Source organism: Cryptomeria japonica, chromosome 9 (assembly GCF_030272615.1).
Source record: "Cryptomeria japonica chromosome 9, Sugi_1.0, whole genome shotgun sequence".
Lineage (NCBI taxonomy): Eukaryota > Viridiplantae > Streptophyta > Pinopsida > Cupressales > Cupressaceae > Cryptomeria > Cryptomeria japonica.
The window spans coordinates 57,193,580-57,212,336 of NC_081413.1; positions in this window are offsets into that span (position 1 = coordinate 57,193,580).

An 18,757-nucleotide genomic window follows, 5' to 3' on the forward strand; every position below is an offset into this window, starting at 1 on the left:
TTGTCCACACACCCACAAGGCTTTTTGGTGCAAGTTATGGAGTCATGAAGAATGACTCAACTTCCCAAGGTAGGTTCCATGGTTCTCTATCTCACAAGGTCCCTCAAGCCAATGCTTTTGCTCTCTAATCACTAAGAAAAGTGAAGTAGGGATGACAAATGCAAGAATGAGGGATGCTTTAGATTGATTTTAACATGAAATGCATCCTATTTATGCATGATTCTATAGATGAGTTAAACTAGATTATAAGATGATAAGGTTAGTAGCAATACTATCCTAACATGATATACTAGTTAATGATTTAAGCTAATGATAACAAAAATACTCTAAAATGCTTATTAGATTAATTCCTATTATAAAGAGAGGCTAGATGTATTGATAAAATTGAGCATAAACGAGATACTTAAAGCTTGGATCCTTTTGAAATGGAGGAATGAGAGCTCTATTTACAGGGAAAATAGGGCAATGGATGGTCAAGATTGGAGGAGTTAATCAAGGGTCAAGATTGAAAGTTATCAATCCATGTTTACAATTTTCACCAATGAAATGGTGACAATTGTCAACATAAGACTACTTGAGAGGAGAGGTAAGAAGCATTAAATACTTGAGAAGACCTCATGGTTAGCTTAGAAAGTAAGGGTTAAGGTTAGGTTAGGGTTATCCAATGGATAAAGCTTTTACCCAAAGGATAAACTCTTGTGCAAAGGTTAAAGGGATAACCATGGTCAAAGCAATGAATGCTTGATGAGACCCATGGGTTAGATGAGGGTTAAGCTAGGCAAAAAGCCTCTAACCATGCCACTAATGGTTAGTTAACCATTAATGGTTTGAAGACTTCAGGGACAAATTTGTAAGAGTCCTTCAAAATTTGGGGGTATTCAACAAGTTAGCTTGTTGAAGGCATAAAGGCTTTAATGCCTTTTGAAGGCTTTACTCAAATTTGAGAAGTGACCTCCTCAAATTTAGGGAAAGGGGATAATGGATGGGTTTAGGCTAATTGATTAGGATTAGATGGGTTCTAGAAGAAATTAGGAAGAGGGTTCGGAGGCAAGTGGGAGATGGAAGAAAATGCAAGTGGATGAGGGATAATAGGATTTAATTAAAATAAATTGCTTTATTTCAATTTGGTTGCAAGTTGGGGATTTAAATAGATTAGATTTATTTAATTAGGGTGAACTATTTAATTAAATGTAAATTTAATTAAAAAGTAGAGAGAAGGGATTTAATTAAATAAAATGATTTATTCAATTTAAATGATATAAATGACTTAAGTGAATTTAAATAAATAAATTGAATAATTTATTTAATTAAATAGAAGAATGTGGATGATTTAATTAAATTAGATTTAACTAAATAGAGGAATGAGAATCAAAAGAACATTAAATATTCATTTAAGAATATGGTCATTTTTATACAATTACATTTTGGCCCTCTTTGAAGTGATGTGTGTGCACATGCTGATTCAAAAAAAATGATGTGTCGTCATGATTTGGTTATGATCAGTGTGATGTTGTGTTGAGATGTTCATGTCATGCCCCAAATTTGATAAATGATGTTGATAATGCCCCCTCGGGAGATGAATCAAAAATTTGAAAATTTGATTTGTTTTGATAAATTTGATTGCATTTTAAATTTTTGTCTATGTTGAATGTGATAAGTTGATTCATGTCCTGATAATAATGTTTGCGAGGGTTAGAAATGAGACTACGAGCAATTTACGTGCTCGTCCACGTAACCGTAATTTTCATTATGCTATAAAAAGGTAAAAAGTGATTTATTTTGTCTCATTTGTGCTTGTTGACTTTGGATAAAGTTACACTTGGAGTAAAGGACAAAATGCAGATTCCTTTTGCTTCTCATCGATTCAAGCATGTTCGGAGGTATCGGAGGCCCGCCACGTATGGACCACCGGTAAGTCATCATTTTTTACCCTTTTTTAATTTTTGTTTTGTTGTTTTTAGGCATGTTTTTGAATTTTTTCACGTGGATTAAATGGTTTAGAGAGTTGGGTAAAAACCATAGCGTATACAATAAGTTGTGTAGCACGTAGAGTTTAATGAAGTAGGGTAGCGTCTGGGTAGATTAGGATAGCGCAGGGGTGGGTTAGGTTAGCGCATAGAGCTAGGTTAGCACATCGGGGGCACAGGGTAGCACGTAGGGGAAAAAGGTTAGCATGTAGGAAAGACCTAGTGCATAGGGTTAGCAAGGGCTTGCATTGGTTGAATAGGATAGTGCATAGGCATGACCTAGTACGTAGGGTTATGTTCACAATGTAGAGACCGAGTAGGATAGCGCATAGCGAAGAAGTGGCACAAAGGGTAGTTTAGGTGGCACGTCGATAGGACAAGGTAGCGCATAGGTGTAGGATAGTGTGTAGATAAGATTATTTAGTGCATGAGTGGAAAAATTTGGAAAAAGTAGGATTTTGGATGAATTTCAGTCTGCGTGTCTGCTGTCATTGTTTTGATAAGTTATCCAGTATGAGTTCCAATATGGTTTTTGGATAGATAACTTGATTTGATTTTCAATGTGTCAAGTTGGTGTTGATCTGATATTGATTTGATATGATGTAGATTTTGAGATGGATATTTTTATATGAACTTGATTTGATATGCATTGTTTCAAGTTGATATATATGTGGAACTTGAGTTGTTTTACAAGTTGATATGATTGTGGAACTTGAGTTGTTTTACAAGTTGATGTGATTGTGAAACTTGAGTTGTGTTACAAGCTGATATGAATGTGAAACTTGAGTTGTATTACAAGTTGATATGATTGTGAAACTTGAGTTGTTTTACAAGTTGATATGATTTGATATGGAAAAGGATTTGATATGATGTGAAACTTGATTAGATTTTCAATGTTTCGAGTTGATATGAATTTGATTTTGATATGAATTGATTTGATGAGGAAACTGATATTGGACACGTTTTGCTTTTGAAAGGAGTGCATTGGGGTTGTTCAGTTGCGAGAGAGATTTTTGAGACTGTGGTCATTGATACCACGATTGACATAGGCTGATAGGGATATCATTAAGAGGTGTGGCCTATCCTCTTTGTTAGAGATGCCCTGGTTTATCATTAACTGGGGTTTATTGACAGCGTTGGCCGAGAGGTGGCATAGTGACACCAACACCTTCCATTTGGCGACAGGTGAGATCACAGTGACACCTGAGGATTGCTACCGGATTCTGCGGATTCTTGTGGTAGGTGTGATTTTACCTTATGAGCAGACCGAGGAGGGTGGGACAGAGGCTCTTTGCCAGATTTTACAATATGATACAGTTTGCGGGTATGAGATCTCATGGCAGGAGTTCATTGATTTGGATTACACTCCTATACCATTAGTGCTAGAAGGATTCATAGGTGGTTTCTTATGTCCCAACCATAGGTTGAAGGGACTGGCAATAGGATGGGGGCTGGTCCTAGAGGACATGGTGACATAGGGTCATCGATTTACATGGGGGTCGGCTATGCTTGCCCACTTATATAGGGATCTGCATCAAGTGGTTTACTTGGGGTATAGTAGTTTGTCCGCTGGAGTTACACTACTACAGGTATGGGCATGGGAGCATATTCCCGCAGCTAGGCCACTTGCGGACAGAGATAGGCCTACTAGGTGTGCTTATGCATACGGATATTGAGGGATAGTTGTATAGCATAAGCTGGGAAAACTACAGCATTGGAGGCGAGTACTAGATGATATTGATACGGTCATCTGGAGACTATACATGGAGTGTGAGGTATGGGCAGAGGATGGGTTGGAGATTCCCTATGTCTACATGTCCCGATTTGTGATAGGGTAGACGCCCTTTGTGATTGAGAGATTCTTGCACAGCCGAGTGTTGCGGCAGTATGGTCGATAGCAAGGGGTTCCACCAAGAGCATGCTTGTATGCTTGATGAAGATAGGATATACCAGAGTGGAGACCCACTATTGATAGTGCGGTGGTGGTTGAGGAGTTCTTTCACTTAGCTGGCAGTTGCCAGGATATCAGATTCAGCGGAGATAATTCCCACTTTTGACGATGATGAGGATGAGCATCTCGAGAGGCTAGGGAGATGGGGAGAGGATGGAGAGGAGCTAGATGAGGGAGGTGGGGATGGTGGAGGTGATGATGGTGGAGATGATAGAGGAGGTGGCCGATGTTGGCGAGGGGATAGAGGGAGGAGAGGAGATAGGGGTGGTGATGGTGGTGATAGAGGGATTCGAGTGGAGAGAGAAGTGCGGTGAGCTATGGTTGATAGAGGGAGAGGACATTTGGCTATTTGTGTTGGGGGTGAGGAGAGGGTAGGAGAGGTGATAGCAGCGGTGGGAGGGACTAACGAGTTTAGATGGTAGGCTCAGAGGATGAGGTCTGATGTGTTACCCCAACCAGTACCGAGGACACGGAGAGGGATAGTTGGTACCACTTCACAGATACCCATCTAGATGCGGATTTCGACACACTCAGAGGACACGTAGATTAGGTCACTGCAGTTATCAGTGCAGCACCTGGAGACATAGCTACTGGCACATCAGCGGCAGATTACACAGCTGACCACTAAGCAGGATATAGTTCTAGAGCGGTTGGGTCGATCTAAGGCTCGAGCAGAGGATTTGGAGAGAGTGGCGGTGGGTGGCTCGATGAGAGATACCTTGAGAGAGGTGGCTTTGAGAGCCAAGGAGGTGGAGTATTACCAGAGGAATTACAAGGATGCAGTGCCCAGGGAGCGCCGAGTGCTAAGTTTTATAGCTTCAAGATCTAGTCGATCCAGGGAGACTGGTTCGAGGACAGAGAGCAGAGGCATGACAAGGCCTACTAGACAGGATCCACCTAGAGATCCAAGTGCTAGGACATTAGCTGCAAGACCGTCACCCTCAGGAGATAGTCATACCTGAGAGACGTTGTCTCCATTGTATTTTGATCATTTTGTTGTATTGGCATAAACATGATATATTTTGTACATTGATCATTTTTGAGATATATATATATATATATATATATATATGACACCATTTTCCTTGATCCTGATGTGATGTGTTATGGATGATGCTTTCTATATGATTTTGATGTTTTTATGATGATGATGCAATGCTTAGATGTATGTGATTTGATATGTGATTAATATGATGTGTTAGTGCATGATGTTATGAGATGTATCTTGAAAATGAGATGTATGATATGATATGCTGAGAGATGTATCTTGAAAATGAGATGTATGATATGATATGCCGTGAAATGTATCTTGAAAATGAGATGTATGATATGATATGCTGTGAGATGTATCTTGAAAATGAGACGTATGATATGATATGCAACTAATTGAGCATCCTCATTCTTCCGTTTGACATCTCTGTATAGTCATATGTTATTGCTTTCTTTGTAGGTATCATCATTGAGCATTGGATTTTTTGGGATATGTTGAAAATTTATACAAGCATAATGGTATAATTGAACCATAATGACCTGAGAAAAATTTACATGATTTTTTATTTTGCAAGATAGCACAAGCGTCAAGGTATAATTGACCCAGGACGACTTGAGTCTAGCTTGCGTATAAACAGACAAGATTAAACCATTTGTATGTGCAAAGTGGAATCATGTCTTCAGTGATTTGTTTGAATCACGTCTCGAGACAAGTATTTGCATAGTACAAGTGATCGCCTCATAGACGGAAAACTAAAAAATATTGGAGTCCCTATGACTTTCTTTAGCTTGATGCATCATTGAGAAAATGTAGAGGATCCAATAGTTCAAAAAGTTCAAGTGCAAAAATAGTCAAAACTTCATGCAAGATGCAAACATTTGATACTTCAAAAAATCATCCATCATGCATTGTGAATCTTTTTAAGTGATCAATGTTTATTTTTGTGATTGTTGATTTGTTTGCTGGATATGGTTGTCTGAGTTTGCTGCAAGTTTTTATTGAAGAGGAAATTTTGATCAATGCTACCCCTAGCTGAGTTTTCCTCTTAATGCGGATATGTATAGTGACTACCAAGCCATGGTAGATGATGAAACGATTTTTGGATTAACAAGGACAGTGACTGCACTAATTATGTCTGAATAATGGTATCTTGATAAAATGTTGGGCAATGGCCAATAGTGCTTGATTGTGTATATAAAAGGCTCGTGAGTAAAGATAGATAGAGGAGTTGTCCTCTCGCAATAGCATCTGTTGCCAGGTTTTCACCAGTTGCTTTTATTGTACCTTTTTATTTGTTTTTTCTTGATTTTTTTTTTTTCCTTGATTTTTTTTTTTTTAATTTCTTTTTATTTCCGTGCATTAGACTGCTCAAGTGTAGTATTTCTTTAGATGGATGTTTTTAGTTGGTTCATCGAGCACATCTCCTTATGAAGTTGTTAACTGATAAGCACCTAATCCATAGGTTGATATGATGACATAGGGACCTAACCAGTTAGGTTCAAATTTCCCTTTCTTTTCCTGATCTTGTTGATTTCTAGGATTTTCCTTGAGTACTAGATCACCAATTTTAAAAATTCTGGGAATGACCTTGTGTTTGTAGCTTCTGCACATGCATTGTTGATATGCTTTAAGGTGAGTGTAGGCATGTTGGTGTCTTTCATCTAGAAGTTCTAGCTTTTGCAGTTGGTTGACTTGATACTCTTCATCTAGAATTAGGCCTTTCAAAGAGACTCTGAGAGATGGAATTTATACCTTCATGGGTTAAATTGCTTTTGATCCATATACTAATAAATATGGTGTAGCTCCCGTAGGTGTGCAGATGCTAGTTCTGTATGCTCAAAGTGCTGGATTGAGTTGTACATGCCAATCTTTGCCTACATCATTCACTATTTTCTTTAGGATTTTCAATATTGTTTTGTTGGATGCTACTGCCGGACCATTCCCCTATGGGTAGTAAAGTGTAGAGAAATGATGTTGGATTTTCAATTTTTCACATAGTACTCACACATCTTGGTTCTTGAAAGGTTGTCCATTATCTGTGATGATGGAACTTGGAATGCCATATCGGTAGAATAGATAATTAAGAATAAAAGAGGCAATTTGTCTCCCAGTCATTGTGGTCATGGGGACCGCTTCAATCCATTTGGTAAAAAATTTTGTTGCAGTTATAATGAACTTGTGTCCATTTGAAGATGAAGGATGAATTTTCTTGACTAAGTCCAGTCCCCACTAGAAAAAGGGCCAGGATATTGTGAATGGTTGCAGTTCCTATGCTAGTGCATGTATAAGATTGCCATAGATTTGCCATTTAAGACACTTCTTTGCAAAATGGTAAGATTTTTTTTCCATCGTTAGCTAATAATATCCCATTCTCAGAAGTTTTTTAGCAAGAGTAGGACCACTTGAATGTGTGCCACAGATACCTTCATGAAGCTCTTGTAAAGCGGAGTCAGATTCATTATGATCAAGCCAACGAAGAAGAGTACCATCTAGACCTCAACGGTACAAAGTATCAACAGTGAGAGTGTAACGGGCGGCTTGCCGGATAAAGTTACGTTTTTGGTTTCAGGATAGGTCAATGGGTAGGATATTTCTTTTAAGATAAACGTATATTAGTCTGTATAACGGAGAGTCAAAACTGGTCAAGGCATAGATAACATGGGAATTAGAATGGGCATAGGCTGGGGAGAACAGTTGTTCTACCAGAAACTCGTAATGACTATGCTACTCTGGAATTTGTAGTAGTGAAGCAATAGTAGCCATTGCATCGGCTGCTTTGTTGTCCAACCTTGGTCTTTTCTCGAAGGTGATGTGTACAAAATATTTTTTGAAATCATCCATCATTCATTTGTATGGTAGCAGTTTGTCGTCCTATGTCTGATAGTCATTGTTGATCTGATTGATGACGAGTTGTAAATCTCCATAGACTTAATTATGTGATTTTCCATTCCAGGGCCATTTTGATGCCTATAACCAGTGTCTCATATTCAAAAATGTTGTTTGTGCATGGGAACATGAGCCTATAAGATCTTGGTATGGTGTGTCCATTAGGAGTGATGAATAGAATGCCAGTGCCTGAGCCATGTTGAGTATAGGATCCATCAAAGTATAGGGTCCATTGTTTGGTGGAAATAGTAAGAACATCCCTTTCAGAAAATTCTATCTCCATTGGTTGTTTTCCCGATAGTGGTGCTTTAGCTAGTTGATCTGCAATTGCTTGGCCCTTGATAGCTCGTCGCTCTGTGTAGTGGATATCAAATTCACTGAGAATCATGACCCATTTACCCAATCTACCTGTAAAAGCTACTTTGCTGAGAAAATATTTGAGAGGATCATTTTTTGTGACTAGCTTAATTGTGTGGGCTAGCATGTAATGCCGAAACTTTTGAGAGGCAAATACCACTGTTAGACAAGCCTTCTCAATGAATGTATAGTTGAGTTCATATCTGTTTAATGTCCTGCTAATGTAATAGATAGCTCATTCCTTGCCTTGTTGATCTTCTTGTGCTAATAATGCCCCCAGTGATATATCTATTGGTGAAATGTTGAGAATGAGTGGCTTCCCTGCTATTGGCGATACTAGAACTGGTGGGTTCATTAGATATTGCTTGATTTGATAGAATGATTCTGCACATGATTGACTGGAGTCATGCTTGTAGAGATCTGAGTTGGCTGATGTTCTTTGGTGGTGGCATCTCCATTATGGCTTGTACCTTTGCTAGATCCACTTCAATGCCCTTTGTTGAAACTATGTAGCCTAGTAATTTTCCTGATGTTACCCCGAAGATACACTTCTTAGGGTTGAGCCTGACTTGGAATTTCTCCGATCTATTAAGAATATTTTTTAAGATGCTTAGATGTTCTGCCCGGGTAAATGATTTAGCTAGTAAATCATCTACATAGTCCTCCATGAAGGTATGCATCATGTCATGAAAGATTGTTATCATTTCTCGTTGATAAGTTGCCCCAGCATTCTTTAAGCCAAATGACATGACATTCCAACAATACGTTCCTCAAGAATAGGTGAATGTTGTTCTATCTTGATCCTCTGGGGCTATCTTGATGTGATTATAGCCTTAAAAACTATCCATTAGGGATATCATTGCATGGCCTGCTGTGAGGTCTACAATTATGTCGATACTGGGCAAAGGAAAGTCATCCTTTGGACAGACTTTGTTGATATCTCTAAAATCGGTCCAAATCCTATACTAGTACGATGTTGGAAATCCATTCAGCATAGTCGATAGGTCAAATAAATCCAACGTCTAATAGTTTCTTCAACTCAGCTTTGACCATGAGTGCTACATGTGGATTCATCTTTCTTAATTTTTTCTTGACTGGTTTAGATCCTAGAGTAATGGACAAGTGATGCATGATTAATTGTCGATCAATCTCGGGCATATCTGCATATGACCAAGCAAAATTGATTTGCTTTTCTTTGAAAAATTGGATAAACTCTGATTTTTCTTCCTCTGTCAAAGATTCTGCAAGGTGTATGTTTTTGGTTGCTTCTGTTGTACCAATGTTGATTGATTGAGTGAGCTCAATATATATGGGTGATCGCTCCTAATGATGTTCAGGAAGAGTGTCAAGTCTCCCATCTTTAGGTGCCTTAAAAAGTTTTTCACCCTTAGATGCGTCCTTTATTTTTACTTTTTTGTGATCTATTGCTGCCATTGACTAGTTTTTAGCAGTAGATCTTTTATTTTGTTCATTTTTGTGACTGAGACACTTGGCACTCCCCTGATTGCAGACATCATTACTTTGTTCACTGGTAGGGTCAGTTTCTGGGTTAATAATACACAAGTAATGGATAATGGATTCATCATTTGGGAAAATTGGTATGTCATGATTTTTAACTTCGTCCCAGTCTATGAGGTTAGGAAATATAAGTGGTAAAGAGTCATTAGGTGGATCAAGTTCAGTTGCTGTATGTGTCAGGATGGAGGTATCATCATGGTTGGCTGGGATATTAAATAAGTTACGGATTTTGTCGAGGTCTTCGATGGTATCATCTTCTATGTAGACTTTCTTGTAATGTCGTTGCTCATTTTCCATGGCGTCATAGATATTTTGTGGACTAAATTCAAGTAGTCTATGTTTTGTGTCGTGTTCTTCTTGAGAGATGGGTGTATAACTGTCATTTGCAGCAATATCTTCAGTAACATTAGAAAAGCTACCCCATTCATAGTCATTTGAATCAGTCTCAAAGGTATTATCCTAGATTTTGGTAGTACTATGGACTGGTATGTTGTAGGGTGAAAATAGGTCTTTGATGATTGATACAAGTCTGATAGTTTTCTTTGATTCTATGTCATATCCTACTTCCACTCTTTGAATTTGTTCATATATTGTCTCTCCTCGGGGAGGAACGATGTTATCAGGAGGTGATTCCTCTTTGTCAGACACTGGTTCTTGAACATGATGTGCTTTGGCAGTAGATGCTTCCTTCTTTTGATTGATGGGCTTCCCTTGATGTTGCTTTCGTTCTTGATTTTCACGTTCTTTGTGTATTGTCTCTGCTGATTCAAATAGTGCTTCCTTCCAGGAGTCCTCCTTGTATTTCTTCTTTTCTTTCCACTCAGGTTTTTGGTATTTGTTTGGTGTCTTCTTTGGCGGTAGAGTGTGTTCATAGCCCAATCCTATTTTGTCTTTATTGAATTGTGAAGGAGGATCCAATGGTTCTACGACGCCTTCCTGACGTTTGTCGATAGGTCCTTTGCCATTGTATGCCATTTGTTGCATGATTAAGTAACCTTTTCCATACAGGTGTGTTGGTATAGCTACCTCCATAGTAGCCACTCTGTCTTCGTCCTCATCCTTATATAGCCAACTAAGGATGTCTTTTTCCTCTGGTTCATGTGCTAGAGTGCCTAGTTGGATAAATTTGCCATCAAACTTGGTGATGGGCTGTGTTGCTTGATGTGTTGATGTTGTAGGTAATCCATGAGATTTAGACAATGCTGGTAAGTTGGCTAAACACAAAGGTTCCAAAGAGTATTCTCCCATGCCTTGTTCTTTGATTTTCATTGTCTACTTGAAATCCATAGATAGCAATTTAGACTTTTCTAGCTGAATAGTTGGTGCCAAGGAACTTTGTTTTTCTCTATTATGTGGAACCAAGCTGTCTTGGGCTGCCCCCATAGCATTAGAATGTTGAAAAGGGTTACAATCTGATAATATAGAAATCTCTTGTCAATTGTAGGGGAACTTAACACACTGATGATAAGTAGAAGGCATTGCTTGCATTTCATGTATCGAAGGTCGACCCAATAAGATATTATATGTGAGGTCTATGTCTAAGACTTGGCACATAGTGTCCTTTTGTATTGGTCCTACTTGAATTGGCAACATTACTATTCCTTTGGATGATCTTTCTTCATCATCATATGCTTTGATAGTGATCTTTTTGCGTGGATCAATAGATTGCTCAGAGAAGCCTAATGCACAGATAAGTTTCAAGGTACAGATATTGAGTCTAGCTCCTCCATCTATTAATACTCTTTTGACTCAATGCTTGTAGACCAAGACTTCAATGTGGAGGGGAGTATTGTGTGGATGGCTCAATGAGATATCATCATGCTCAGAAAAGGTAAGGTTATGAGGCCCTGTTATGTGAGCCACCATGACTTGGAATTTGTTAGCATCCAGATCTTGAGGTACATTTGTTTCTAATAGAGCTTGTTCCAAGATGTCTTTGTGTTTTGGGGAAAGTTTTAGCAACTCCAATATAGATATTTGAGTAGGAGTTTTGCGTAGTTGACTGACTAGATCATATTGAATTTTGGGTATGGTGTTTGTTGTTGACGTATGCCCCTTCAAGACATATTTTTGAGCTCTGGTTGTTACATTGATGGAATCATGTCCACGCTTGTCTTTGATTGTTATGACATTTACTTGATTGTCCTCGACTGATATATGATTGATGGTGTTATTGTATATATGATTGATACGAGCTCCATGTGTATCATTTGAGGTTGAAGCCCCATCCTTGTTGTAGTTTGGAAGAGGATTCTTAAAGGCTCCATGGTCACCTTTGTCTTGAGACCATCGACTGTTAAATTGCCTCTATCAATCATGTCTTGAACAATGTTTTTTAGTCTCATGCAATCATTTGTTTGATGACCTTTGTTGCGATGAAAATCACAAAAGTGTTAGTTATTCCATTAGGGTGGTTTGATTTTTGGTTCAAAGTTGTTGATCGTTGGTAAGGAGATAATTTTGTCTATCGGGAGTTCTCTGAATGTTGACTCAAAGGATTTCCCTAGTGGTGTGTAAATGCATTTTGGAAAGTTGTTGGTGTTACCCTATACATTTGTATTAGGTCCTCGATTAGTTTTATTGTTTTGGGTATTGTTGGCGTTGTTTGTGTTGAGATGATCTTGATTGGTATTTGGTGCATAAGTGTTAGTGTCTTGGTTAGCACCTTTTGGATTCTTTGTACCTTGAGGATTACCTGATAACGCTAGCACTGGTTGCTTGGATTTTGCATCATTTAATTTGTTTCCTCCTTCATTTCTAGTATTTTTGTTTCTAGTTCAGAATCTAGATTTGTCTAAGTTGTTGTTGTTTTGGTTGTTGTAGTTAGATGAATTTGTTCCTTCTTTGAAGAATTTCAATGTTCCTTTCTTGACACATGCCTCTTCTACTTGGATGCCATTTTCAATCAATTTGGCAAAAGATGGTATGCATTAAAGTTTGAGTATGTAACTCATCTCACTATTCAAGTTGTCGATGAAAATTTCCATCTTTTCCTTTTCAGGCACATCTCAAGGATATCTCGAAACCATACGTCACCAACATTGAAGGAATACCATTAATTTTTCATTGTTTTTCTTCTTGGTGTTACAAACATATAGCATAGTGATGGCATGTTGAATGTTGTAGGAATATTGAGTTATGAATTTTTTGACTAATTCATCAAATGATCAGACAGGAGGTGTGATTTTGGATAACCATTCCATTATTTGTCCTCCCAAGATTCATGGAAATAACCTCATCAAATAGGTGTCATCATGGGCAAATTCAAGACTCATGGTACAAAATTCCCGAACATGATCGTGGGGATTGCTTTTCCCATCATATTTGTCAAATTTGGGAACGTCTGAATTTGGGGGAAAAGGTACCATGTTTAACTACCTATCAAAAGGATAAGGACAAATTTCATTCAAGGTATACTATATTGTTGTCCCTTGTTGCATGTATTGCATTTGTCTTTGCAAAATTTGCATTTGTTGAGTGAGAGAAATAAAAGGCACATTTGTTTGCCAAGGGAAGAAATGGGGTGTGGTGGGGTATGTTTTGATCAGGGATGTTTTGTTCAGGTAAATTTTGTTCTGGTAGATCTTGCTCAGGTATGTTTTGTTCAGGGTCACGTGCTTCCTCCTCTCTTTGTCGTTCTTGATAATCATAATGTCGAGATCTTGTTCTAAATATGTCAGTATTGAAGTCTTCAGGGAGTTTAACTCCTTTACTTGTGAGCATGAGTAGGTATTTTTCCTTGTCGGTTTCCATGAGTCTTTCCACAAGTTTTTGAAACGAAGCGCTTTCTTGACACTCTTGGAGGAGTTCCTCAGAAATTTCGGTGTCTTCTAGATTTGGACATTTGAAAGGATTTGATAATCTTCGAGCCATGCTGGACTATGGTTGTGTTTTGCTTTGTTTGTTTTGTTGAGAGCGAGTAACAATGGGCATCTAGTAGAAACTTTCTGTGACAAAGGGAACAAACTCCTCTTTGATGTTTTGCTCAGGGGTTGGTGGTTCAAATTGAGGTATATTGTTAGTGATGCACTCTTTGGGGATTAAGGCCAGATTGATCTTTCCTCCTTGATTTAGACGTTGATTGAATGTTGATTTTTGACAGAATGCTCTACTCCTCAATGGTTCCTTGTCAAATTCATTGGTTTTGTCTTGAAGATACAAGTGGATATGACAAAGGAATGTTCGATGAGATTTGAAGAGTTGGTGATTGATGTATAAAAATTTATTTCATTTGGCAAGTTTCAGAGAATTGGGTTGTTGTTTCCTCAACTTAGTGTTATGATAAATACTCTTTCTTCTCAGAATATGAGGATTATTCATGCACAAGCGATCAATGGTTTTCTTTGATTTGTTTTGGATTTAGTTATCTTGTTTGGAAACTCAAGTTTTACTTTATCAGATGAAGGTTTAGATGCCCCATCATGACAAAGCGTGTCAAATGATATGGAATAAGAGCTTTCTTGATATAGAAACTTGATTTGACAACTTGGAGTTTAAAACAAGAGTGTTTTCAGATAGAAATCCTTTTGATTGAAGGACATGTTGATATTTGTGATGATGTTTCCCGATTTTGATAGGAGAGATGTGTTTTATCTTGCAACTAGTTTTTAGTTTTTGACAACTTTGTTTTATGGAGAACTTGCTTTGGGAACCATTTTTGATACTCTGTTTTGATTCTCTGTTTGATGAAGTTCAAGCTAAGGAAGAAAGCTTCCTAAATTGTTTTCAGATTTTTCAAAAATAGCCTCTGTTTTCTTAGTTTTTGCTACGTGCTAAGACAGAAATGCAATGCACTATTGAATTTCCTCAATGCGGTAGAGAATAGACTCCACGCGCTAAGCTACCCTCTGTGATGCACTAACTGGTTTGTTTTGAATTTCTCTTGGTCTAAAAGGTTATGAGCTAATATGGGCTGTCAATGCGCTAACTGTTGGTCTCTACGCGCTAATTCTTGATCTCCATGCGCTAAGTTGTTGCTTTAACATGCTAGAATGTTTTAAAAAAGTGCTAAGTTAAAAACTGTTAGTGTTGGATTTTGATTAAGCGCTAAAGTTCAGAATGAATGCGTTAAAGTGAAGCTTGAGTGCGCTAAAGGATGGTTTCTAAGCCCTAAGAAGTTTCTCTTACACGCTAAACTACCCTGATAGTCTGACTTGGTTGTTTTTCTACAATTTTTGGAACTTTGTTTTAAATGATGATGGATGATTTTCTGAAGTAATAAATGAAAGCACAACACAAAAGAAGCAACCATTTTGCCTAGTCTAAACAATGAGTGTATGTTCTATGAGGATGTGTTCAAATCCCCAATGTTTTAACAGGTTTAGATACAACAACATACAATTCAGTCAAACTCTTTATTCAAGGGTCATAAGTAATATCATAGCCCACTAGTCTCGATACTCCGTCAGCTCAAACAGTCTTGTCACCCCCTAGGGGGGCTCCCATTTTTTTGCCTTTTGCCAGAAATTAACCCAAAGTGAATTGCTTCACAATTGAGTAGTTATCTTGGGAGATATATGGTGAGCGATCTTGGGGGCGGATTCTTCCCCACCCTTACACTATGATATTACAAATGCTTGGATACTGACTCAGGTCAAAGTTTCTATGCTAAAGTTTGTAATCAGGCTTCCCGTTCGGCCGTCAGTGATAAACTCCCTCAGGAGGCTTCCCAACCTTTAGAACAAAGGCTTTACATATCTTAAGGATACTGGGGGAAGGCTAGTCGCTGCACGCAATTGTTAAAAAAGACTTTTCTCACTTTCCACTTTATATTATAGTGGATTGGAACACTTGGTGTCAAAGTCATTTCTCACTTAGGTCATTCCCTTCACACCGGACAAAGAATGGCTTTTAAGAGTTTTTCAACCCCTCGGGAAGGCAGGCTTGCTAAAGGATCTAATACAATAAACAATGAAAGCATAAGAGTGGTCTGGTTTTTTGATCACCCAGTTAAGGGGAGAGCATATTCCTTCCACTTTCGTAGCAAAGAAAACAAGTGTTCTTTTTAACTTTTATTGGAATGATTTGGTAAAATCTATATGGAGATGTTGCTCCACAAACACATGGTGTTTATTTTATCCCTTCAAAGCAATAATTTTCTGATCTAGGAAAAGAGCCTGGTCAACAAAGCAACTTCTATGTTTGGTCAACAAAAGAAATCGATTAAAAGGGGAAGATCTTCCCTCTTTAATTGTGAATGAATTTGGACATGTGTGATTCTTTTACTTTGGAAAAATTGAAGTGGATCCTTTTATGCACCAAAGGATGATGAATTTCTTTTTAAAGCCTTTTGTTTGCAAAAATAGAAAGATTGCCTTGTACTTTTTAGGGCCCAAAGTGAAAAATTTTCTCCTAAGAAAGCAAGAAAGATGTTTTTTTGTTCTTTTTATTTTCCCAAAATAAAGATGAGTTAAATTTTATTTAAACAAGAATTAAAAGACTTTAAATTTTAACTAACTTAGTTAAGTTAGAAAAAAATTTAAACTATTGTAACTCTTAAGCTAAAAATAAGCTCCACCTGCAAGAAACTTTGTCAAAAATCCTGTAAAAAGATCAATTAAAATAGTTAGAAAACACTGGGCCTTGTGGACTTCTACAAGTCTATATTTAATCGTGATTACAATTTAATTTTTTTCTTTTGTCTATGATGCACTATAGAAAAGACTATACGTGCTATAGGATAACCAGGATGTGCTATCAGACAGACCCAATGCGCTAAAACGTATTCCAAAAGCGTTGCTCTGTTAAATTCCTGCGTTGAGACCTACAGAAAAAATGTTAAAAAGTCTATGCACTAAGTAATGGTCTATAAGTCCTAGGAAGTGAGTCCCATGTGCTAAACAGTGAGCTAAATGCGCTTGAATGTTAACCAGATGCGCTAAGGGATGTTCCCCACACATCGATTCCTATTTCCCGCATACCTGCAAAAGTGGTTAGATTCAAAAAATAATTTGATTAATGGGGTTTAGCCCCATGGTGGGCGCCAGAAATGTATGCAGGAAAAGTGGGTCGATGAAACTTAAAATGTGAAAAATGATGTTCAAAGGGCTTGTCCACCCACCCACAGGACTTCTTGGTGCAAGTTATGGAGTCATGAAGAATGAATAAACTTCCCAAGGTAGATTCCATGGTTCTCTATCTCACAAGGTCCCTCAAGCCAATGCCTTTGCTCTCAGATCACTGAGAAAAGTGACTTAGAGATGACAAATGCAAGAATGAGGGATGCTTTAGATTGATTTTAACATGAAATGCATCCTATTTATGCATGATTCTATAAATGAGTTAAACTAGATTATAAGATGACAAGGTTATTAGCAATACTATCCTAACATGATATACTAGTTAATGATTTAAGCTAATGATAACAGAAATACTCTAAAATGCTTATTAGATTAATTCCTATTATAAAGAGAGGCTAGATGTATTGATAAAATTGAGCATAAATGAGATACATAAAGCTTGGATCCTTTTGAAATGGAGGAATGAGATCTCTATTTATAAGGAAAATAGGGCAATGGATGGTCAAGATTGGAGGAGTTAATCAAGGGTCATGATTGAAAGTTCAATCCATGTTTACAATTTTCACCAATGAAATGGTGACAATTGTCAACATAAGATTGCTTGTTTAAGATATAAAGGCTTTAATGCCTTTTGAAGACTTTACTCAAATTTGAGAAGTGACCTCCTCAAATTTAGGGAAAGGGGATAATTGATGGGTTTAGGCTAATTGATTAGGATTAGATGGGTTATAGAAGAAATTAGGAAGAGGGTTAGGAGGCAAGTGGGAGATGTAGGAAAATGCAAGTGGATGAGGGATAATAGGATTTAATTAAAATAAATTGCTTTATTTCAATTTGGTTGCAAGTTGGGGATTTAAATAAATTAGATTTATTTAATTGGGGTGAACTATTTAATTAAATGTAAATCTAATTAAAAAGTAGAGAGAAGGGATTTAATTAAATAAAATGATTTATTCAATTTGAATGATATAAAGGACTTAAGTGAATTTAAATAAATAAATTGAATAATTTATTTAATTAAATAGAATGTCGATGATTTAATTAAATTAGATTTAACTAAATAGAGGAATGAGAAGAAAATGAACATTAAATATTCATTTAGGAATATGGTCATTTTTATACGTCTACAATAAACACTTGTAGCTCTGTAGACAGAAAATAATCTTGTACTTTCTGGCTAATACTGAAATCTGAAATCTCTCTGTTTGATCCGACAAAGTGCACACAATGTATAAATTTTGTCGTGTGAAGGAGCACAGGAGAATAAAGTATGTATGTGGGACACACGTGTATACTACCAGTTGTATGGTTTGCATGTATCGATAAGTCGATATGCAAGGTTATAAAACATGGTGGGAGCAAGGTTTTTTTTTCGTTTTGATGTAAGAACAAAAGTTTTTTTTTTTTGTTGTTCATTAAACACATTATCATTAGTTAATATGTTGTGACAGTTGTTATGTGTGTCTGGTGAAAGGATTGGGTGACGTGTTTGATGTCTGGGAGAAGAGAAATGTAAGATTTTATGAAAAAATGAGTCAATTGTGCATGTTAAAAGTATGAACTAAATATTTTGCAATAGTCTTAATTGTAGCAAAAATTTATATGGAAGGAAAAAAAATAAAAAATTGTTTCATTTATGATTTTTTTGGTAAGAAGGTATAATGGTTGATAATGGTTGTATGTTGCAATGCAAGGTCGAGAATGAGTAAAGGGAGGGCAAAAAAGGTGAAGAAAATAGGAAAGTGAAGTTTTGTTTAGAATTATTAATTTTTCTTGCAATGAACAACTATCTAGGAAGAAGAATCGTCACAAGCAAAAAAAATAGGAGTGGGAGAGGAAGCTCCCTCGATAATAACATAAGAAGCCCCACCCAAATGATAGCTAGGTTTGGAGGGAGAAACTTCTCATAGAAGAGAGTGGGTATCTGGGACAACCAAAGGAAGAGGAGAGCTTCCCAAGTTACCAAAAACTAGGGTCGTAGAAGAAGAAACTACATCAAGACAACCTAATCAGACAAAGTAGTAGGGGAAGGATGCATCAAGTCAAAAGAATAATTTGAACTATCAAG